At 36.3% G+C, this 8,477-nt stretch overlaps 1 pseudogene; it reads right to left on the bottom strand.

The window, feature by feature from the left end:
* Positions 1-3,648: 3,648 nt before the first annotated feature.
* On the bottom strand, positions 3,649-5,361 carry LOC104682710 (annotated as a pseudogene).
* Positions 5,362-8,477: the final 3,116 nt, after the last annotated feature.

Here is an 8,477-nt window from a genome sequence, read left to right as displayed (position 1 = left end):
GAAACATTTAGCTGAAAATAAAATAATATATTCTGTCATATTTCAATCATCATAGGGACATATAACTAGAATGAATTGCCCTCTCATTTAAAAAGAGAATGATTAGATATTCTTTTCCATAAGGAATTCTGTAATATTAAATGTGTTGGTATAAAGAACTGGTATAAAGCTGACAGGAAACTATTACTGGTAGCTTAACAACAACAACGAAGGAAACTATTACCTGTATCTTTATGTGCCAAATGTGGCTATGTTAGTGAAGCTAACTTTCCAGTCAGCACAGCAAAAATGATTATTTTATATTGCCCCTTCAAAGTTGTCAACAATATATATATATGCTGACTTCATCAAGTTGGCTAGGTCCAATATATTGGAAACTCCTCTGTAAGTTTATAGGCAGGTTTTTTAAAAATAATTATTTGATTTTATTTTTCCCTAGAACTCTTAATTTAATGCCAAACAATGTAAGTGTTTATGATTGTATCATAAAGGTCTTGGAGTAGACAATGACCACGCAGACATTTAAAATAATCCTATATGAGGGCTTCACCAAGTAACAGGCTGACTTTTGGAATAACAACTCTTTCCCAGTCTGTAAACGTTTCCAGAAGACAGAATTTATTAAATATCATGGTTTCAGGATGTTTCCACCCCAGAATTCTAAACCAGTCACAGAATCATTTCTTCTAAGGTCTTGATTAGAATCAAACAATCTATAGAAACACGTAACAGAATCAAAATAGTACATAATGTTTCTTTCCTTTTCTTGCTCAATACAATTCCCTCTTTTCTCCCAAAGAATTTGCCACTCAAAGTTGTATGAGTACAGTCAGCCCTCCATATCCATGAGTTTTATATCCATGTAGAACTGCCAATAAAAATATTCAGAAAAAAAATTCCACAAAGTTCCAAAAAAGCAAAACTGAAATTTGCCAAACACCAAGCACTATGTTGAATCCGTGCAAATGAAATGATGTGTAGGTATTTTCTTAGGTATAAGTAATCTTCAGATAATTTAAAGTACACAGGAGGATGCATGTAGGTTATATGCAAATATCATATAACTCATTTCATATAATGAGACTTGAGCATCCATGGATTTTGATATCCAGTGGGGTTCCTGGAACCAATTCCCCATGGATACCAAGGGATGACTGTATTTCCCTTTCCAAGAAAGCATCTATCAGCTCTGATTCGTGACTCAGAATAAGGAATTCCTTATTCATAAAACAATATAGTAAGTATTCTCAGCTAACTGTTCTCAGTCATCAACAAATTAAACTTGGCCACATGTGGTGGCTCATGCCTGTAATCCCAGCACTTTCAGGAGAGCTGCTTAAGCCCAGGAGTTTGAGACCAGCCTGAGCAACCAATGAGACCCCATCGCTAAAAAAAAAAAAAAAAAAAAAAAAAAAAAAAAAAAAAAAAAAAAAAAAAAAAGCCAGTCCCAGCTACTTGGGAGGCTGAGGTAGGAGGATTGCTTGAGGCCTGGGAGGTCAGGGTTTCGGTGAGCTGTGATTGCACAACTGCACTCCAGCTTGGGCAACAAAGCAAGACCCTATCTCAGGAAAACAAATTAAACTTGTTTGACTCTATGTTTGACTTTGCTTTAATCAAGATTCTATTTGCAAAATCCAAATGCTGTTTTTAAAACTCCTTACAATTTCCATTATGACTTGGAGAGGACAGAGGGAAAGGGGAAGAGTTGGCTTGTCTTGTGGAAGGAGATTCTGGAAAGGGCAGTTAATTACTATGAAGTCATTAAGTAGAAAAACAAACGTTCTTTGTTTTGATAATTAAAACCCTTGTAGATAAAGACTAGAAGATTCTGGTCCTCAAATTATATTATAATATTGTTTTCAATACATTCAGAATTTATATTATTCTTGAATTTCTTTTTCCTGAGATTGGGTTCACAGTTTGGTAGAGATACTTTAAAGAGGTAGTTGGCCATAAAAACCCTAGAAGAAAACCTAGGTAATACCATTCAGGACATAGGCATGGGCAAGGACTTCATGTCTAAAACACCAAAAGCAATGGCAACAAAAGCCAAAATTGACAAATGGGATCTAATTAAACTAAAGAGCTTCTGCACAGCAAAGGAAACTACCATCAGAGTGAACGGGCAACCTACAGAATGGGAAAAAAATTTTTGCAATCTACTCATCTGACAAAGGGCTAATATCCAGAACCTACAAAGAACTTAATCAAATTTACAAGAAAAAAACAAACAACCCCATCAAAAAGTGTGCAAAGGATATGAACAGATGCTTCACAAAAGAAGACATTCATACAGCCAACAGACACATGAAAAAATGTTCATCATCACTCACCATCAGAGAAATGCAAATCAAAACCACAATGAGACACTATCTCACACCAGTTAGAATGGCAATCATTAAAAAATCAGGAAACATCAGGTGCTGGAGAGGATGTGGAAAAATAGGAACACTTTTACACTGTTGGTGGGACTGCAAACTAGTTCAACCATGTGGAAAATAGTGTGGCGATTCCTCAAGGATCTAGAACTAGAACTACCATTTGACCCAGCCATCCCATTACTGGGTATATACCCAACGGATTATAAGTCATGCTGCTATAAAGACACATGCACACACATGTTTATTGTGGCACTATTCACAATAGAAAATACTTGGAATCAATCCAAATGTCCATCAATGACAGACTAGATTAAGAAAATGTGGCACATATACACCATGGAATACTATGCAGCCATAAAAAAGGATGAGTTCATGTCCTTTGTAGGGACATGGATGCAGCTGGAAACCATCATTCTCAGCAAACTATCGCAAGAACAGAAAACCAAATACCGCATGTTCTCACTCATAGGTGGGAATTGAACAATGAGATCACTTGGACACAGGAAGGGGAACATCACACACTGGGTCCTATTGTGGTGACAGGGTAGTGGGGAGGGATAGCATTAGGAGATATACCTAATGTAAATGACGAGTTAATGAGTGCAGCACACCAACATGGCACATGTATACATATGTAACAAACCTGCACGTTGTGCACATGTACCCTAGAACTTAAAGCATAATTAAAAAAAAAAAAGAAAAGAAAAGAAAAAAAGGATAAACTAAATTCCAAAAAAAAAAAAAAAAAAAGAAAAAGAAAAAGAAAAAAAGAGGTAGTTAGTTGGGGTGAAGAGGAAACAATGTTTATGTCTAACAGCACCTGGGAAAATATGTCACATCTGTCATTTTGATCTCAGCATCTATCTCTCTCCCTTGAATCTGCAAATATTATAGAAGATGATCGTTTACCTTTTTATTCTTTTCTACTTGGACTCTCTCTCCTATTACATCCACCCCAGCATTATTATCACAAATCATAAAAATGAATTGCCCTTCCAAAGAAATCTATAAAGCAAAACGTCAATGTCAGGTTGTTTAGATTTAGAAGAGAAGGACCCAAATGAGTTCACTTTTCTTCATACAATTATTAGGGAAAACAAGCAAAATTTCCAGTAACCCTAAACACTGCCTTTTCTCCCTGGATCTAGTTAATTCCTATCAACTCTTTAGTTGACTCTAAGGACTGGCTTTACGAGATCCTGACACCTAAAACACAGGTACAGATAAACTTGCATAAACGTTTTGGTCCAGGTCTTGGCCTCCAGTCTTATGATGGGCTGGTGGAATATTGCTTCATCAAATGCTCGTGACAGGGATTGCAAACTCGCTCAGGCTTCATAGTTGCAGGAAGAGGCAGTTCATTTGTTGAACAGGCATGACAGAATGTTCCTCTGCAGTTCGTACACACATTCTTTGTTAGACTGACATCTTCCTGGTGTAGCTGACACACCTGTGGTTTCTCAGCGAGCAGCAGCTGATCCTGTTCATCCATAGGGTGGGGTTGCAGTCTGTGACTTTCTTCCAGAGGCATTTTTAGTTTAACATTTTCCTCTTGCATTTTGTGCTTCCCATCCATCTTGGATTCTGGCTTCTGGGAACCCTTTCCTGGGATGTTCCTGTTGTTTCATAATCTTCTTTCGTTTTCCTGATTTAGTTCTAACTCAAGCTGGTTCCACTGCCTGGTGAGCTCCTCGACTTCGAGCTGCAGACTGTTGATCCTGTATTCAAACTCCTGTTTGAAGAGCCGGTTGTTCAGCTCAGCAGACTGACAGCTTCGCTCAGCCTGATGCAATTTTTGTTCAAGTTGTTTAATGATAGCAGTCATCTGATTAGTCTTCTGTTCCAAGCTACTGTTTAGTTCACTTTTCTGTTTTACTCCTAAGTCTGAACTCTGCAGCTTAAAGGCAAGTTCATGCTTGAGGGGCCTGAGATCATCTAGCTGCTGCTGAAGAGATACCAGGGCATCCTGCTTCTCACAGACATCCTTCTCCAGCATCTTCATATCTCCTGCCTCATGCTGATCTGTATCTCCAGTTCTTTTTCAACATCCAATGGTAATTGTGTCTCTTCTTTTAAATGCTTTCTTGCTTCACTTGGTGCTTGCCCTTCTGCAGGTCTGTCTTGCTTGGGACCCTTCCAGCTGGATTCCAGTATATAGGAACTTTCCTCTTTAACTCGTTACATTTCTTCTTGAGCTGTTTGCAACCTCAAGCTCCTCTGTCAGTTTAGTGTTGGATTTTTCTAATGCATCTACTTTTGCCTTAAGGTTGTTTACAGTAGCATTCAAATGCCTGTTCAGTTCTTCTACAAAGTTCTTCTGGTCCAGAATCGCAGTAATCTGACTGTCTCCTTCACTACTTTTACTGCTGTTTCCGTTCTTGAAATACATTGAAAAATGTATAACTCCAACCTGAGAGTCTTCTCCTTTCACACTGAAATTGGCATCAAGGACATTCAGACCCACCAACAGGCCATCAATTATGGCTCCTTCTTCTTCCATCATAAGGGCACTGGGTTCGCAGAATTCACTGAGAAGTTATTTCTTATTGATCAAAGTTTTCATATATTTGAAAGTTTCTTTTGCATTAATGCCAAACAAAGCCAAGCTCTTCCTCTACCTACTGGCGTCTTAAGTCCTGGAAGGTTTTTAACACTTGCTGTTATCTCTGCGGCTCCTGGAACAAGCTTTTCTACTAGTTCTAGATCCCCCCAGAAGGCTTTATTTTGTCAAAGAAAAGTTTTTTCTTTTCTTTTCTTTTTTTTTTTTTTTTAAGTTTTCAAGCCCTGTTTCAGACAGTGCTCCATCACTACAAAGAATTGCTGAAGAGGTGCATAGTCAGAGTCGAGAGTCCTCTCCAGGTTCAGAGCTGATTCAACCAAGCCCTTGATATTCAGCTTGGCCATGTTCATGAGGTTCATGTGTTCCTTAGCCATGAGATAATTAGGATGGTGCTCGCCGCTGCCGCCGCAGCGCCGCTGCTCAGCAGCAGGAAGAGTAGCTGGGAGCCGGCGACAGCAGGGTCCTTCTGGAGCGCTGCTGCTCAGCGGCGGGCGCACTGGAAGCCAGCGCCTCCACCTCCTGGGTAGAGCATAAAGAAAGGGGCGGCCACTGGCAAGTCAGCCTCCGACTGCCTGGCGCGGGAGGCCGGCGGCGGCCGCTTCTCGCCCTCTCCTATAAGCAGTTTTATAAGCTTTCTGAGACCAGAAAAAATAAAAAGAAAAAGAAAATCAGTCTCATTATTTTATATGCGTACATTTTTTTAACCAAAAACTCATTATAGACAAAACAAAATACTACCTCCCCACTCCAAATTATGTCTGCGTCATGCTCACAACCTCAGCACAAAGTTCAATAGAGGTTTTATTGGATATGTTGGCTTCAATCATTGAGTGCCGTAATGATGAAATTTCGTCAGTTTTTGTAAACATTCTCTGAGGCCAGATAAAACTCAGGCTGTTCTGAGGGTTACACTAATTTTGAGAAAGACTTGCAATGAGCATCCCTTTTTTTGTGTACCTCAGAAAAAAAAATATAGGTTTAAAATCCAGAGTTCTTTGTTAATGTCACACATCTAAAATCTAGATACCAACCTGTGTATACAGAATAATTACTTTATTGCTATGGTAATTAATATTTCATATTTTAGAATATTAGGAAAATTTAGAAAGTTTTGCTACTGCTGTTTGCCTTCATTAGGAAATGCTTAAACAACAAATTGATAAAAGCTGATTGTTAAAAAATTAATCTGTGACATTAAATTTTATTTTCAATTATGTTTTATGGGAATTGTATTCTATTTTTTGTATTTTTAACCACAGTTTTATTATACTATATATAAACCTATATTTAATATCATATATATGTCTTTGACATTTGAGAGATCCCTATTTTTATGAAATAATCAGCTATGTAAATATTTCTTGTTCTATTTTAAATACTTGGTTCTAAATTACATGAAATGCCAGTTTTCAGTATGATTTTGTGGACAATTAGACACACCAAAAAGTCACCACCACAGAATTATTGTTTAGTGAGAGGCCTTAAGCATGGAAATTGTTAAAGTAAACTTCTTTAACCACAATGGTTGAATGACTTATTCACAGTGGTAATGGAACTATTTGGGTCACTTTCAGAAAAAAAAAAAAAAAAAAAAATATATATATATATATATATATAGTTATGTTACTACAATTGCAATACATCACTGTATTATTAAAAATGGGAATTATATTTTTACTATTTTTTTGCCTTGCTTTGGCCACCCTCACAAAACAAGGTCCTACTAATTTAGCAAGAAAGTTGACAAGTTACATTTTAATCTGATGCAAAAAAAATTTAGACTATTCAGGTATTATTTTTAATTCAAATAACAAAGAATATGCGTGTCTTCTTCACTTTGTGAGCTTGAGATAGCATTGAAAATCGTCAAATAATTTTTATGTAAAGTGGCAAATTTTAAAAAACAAATGTATTGAAATGCTTTCAAAGCAGTATTTTAAACAGATTTTGAATGTGTTGCCAGACACTGTGATTTACATAAGTAAATCTCACCAAAAACAATGATTAATGTACTTATCACTTTCATTTAAGTGATGAAAAACTTTTGGATTCTTCCACCTGGCCTCTAAGAGTGCCATCCAATTCAAAAGGGAATTTTTAATAATTAACAATTCCCAAATCTTTAAATGCTTGATGCATTGTAAACCCTTATGCTTACAGAATTTCAGAAGAGGAAGGGAACCTATAAGTTAGTAGAAAAGAAGGTTAAGTTTCATGGTTACTAAAAATGTTTGAGAGAGATAGATTAATATGCAGTATACATTTCCTGACAGAATTAATTATAACAATTTTTTAAGGATATTAAATATGAAGGTGTTAAACAGTGGGAAAAAGAGTAGCTTTTCCAAGAAAAAAAAATGATGCTTATGTTGGACAGGGTGGGCAGGGAGAAATTCAGATTCTTTCAAATATGTAAGTACAATATAAAAAGCACATACACAAAATTTAGTTTGGTCTTTGGATTTGTTTTCTTTTCTAGTTTTAGCAACTGAAGTCCAATGTTGCTTTAGTGACTGGGCATGATTATACTTATTCATGTCTTTCCCAAAAATGTATGCATCAATTTTCTGTCTTCACACCACTTATGTTTTATATCTATGTTATCATATTTGGCACAAAATTACTATTCTCTACATAGGCATTACAGCATTTTACATCATTCTAATTAGGCATATATCATGACATACCTGGTATAGCACATCCTGGTATTATTGGTAACAAAGGAAAATTTTGCTGAGAAAGTAACATGAGAATCATAGAAGCTTTGATTATCAGATGCTGAGGACAGCTGTGGTATTAAAAGCTAATAGTTTGAAAACAATAATCTACTGAAAAAAATGATGGTACGGAATGACCATGTGCATGCTATGTAAAAAGAAAGCATATACAGGCGCACACACACACACACAAGCTACAGAAACAGAGGCATATTTATGTAATACACCTCAGTTTTTCTTTAACATAGTTGATTTTTCCTTTTTCCCCCAGGGCTTCTGACAAGTTCAGTACATTGTATAGTTTCCAACCTTCAGAGTTCTTGCTAAGATTACATTTTACTAAGATTAAGAAAAGTGCTTTTTGTGCTAATATTGTTTACACTAGAAAAAGCATGAAGGTGTTTTGAGAGATTGTCAAACTCAGCCACCGCTCAATAAACATAAAATTTAATCAAAATCAGTGTACTTCCTAGGAAAACCCAGCTTTAAAATGAGCTGCCTACTCTGCTTTTGCAAAAAGCAGAAATACACAAACACACACACCCCTACCCATTCCCACCACACAAATACTCCTGGACAAAAGTCTTTCACTAAACTTTACCTATACAGAAGTTCGAGATGCAACCATGATACAAGGAAAATTGAATCTGAATTTCAAATTTAATTTTCCCTGAATGTGCACATGGAGTGTGTATGTGTGTATGAAATAATTATATGTTGTTATTCTCAACTGATTATAATGCTATTACATAATCAATTTTACATTGCGAACAGTATTTTTTTTAAATTGACAGACAATATCTGTTCACTGTGTATAAC

This window comes from Rhinopithecus roxellana, chromosome 3, assembly GCF_007565055.1.
Source record: "Rhinopithecus roxellana isolate Shanxi Qingling chromosome 3, ASM756505v1, whole genome shotgun sequence".
Lineage (NCBI taxonomy): Eukaryota > Metazoa > Chordata > Mammalia > Primates > Cercopithecidae > Rhinopithecus > Rhinopithecus roxellana.
Note: the sequence above shows the minus strand (reverse complement) of the source record. Positions and strands in the feature narration are given on the sequence as shown.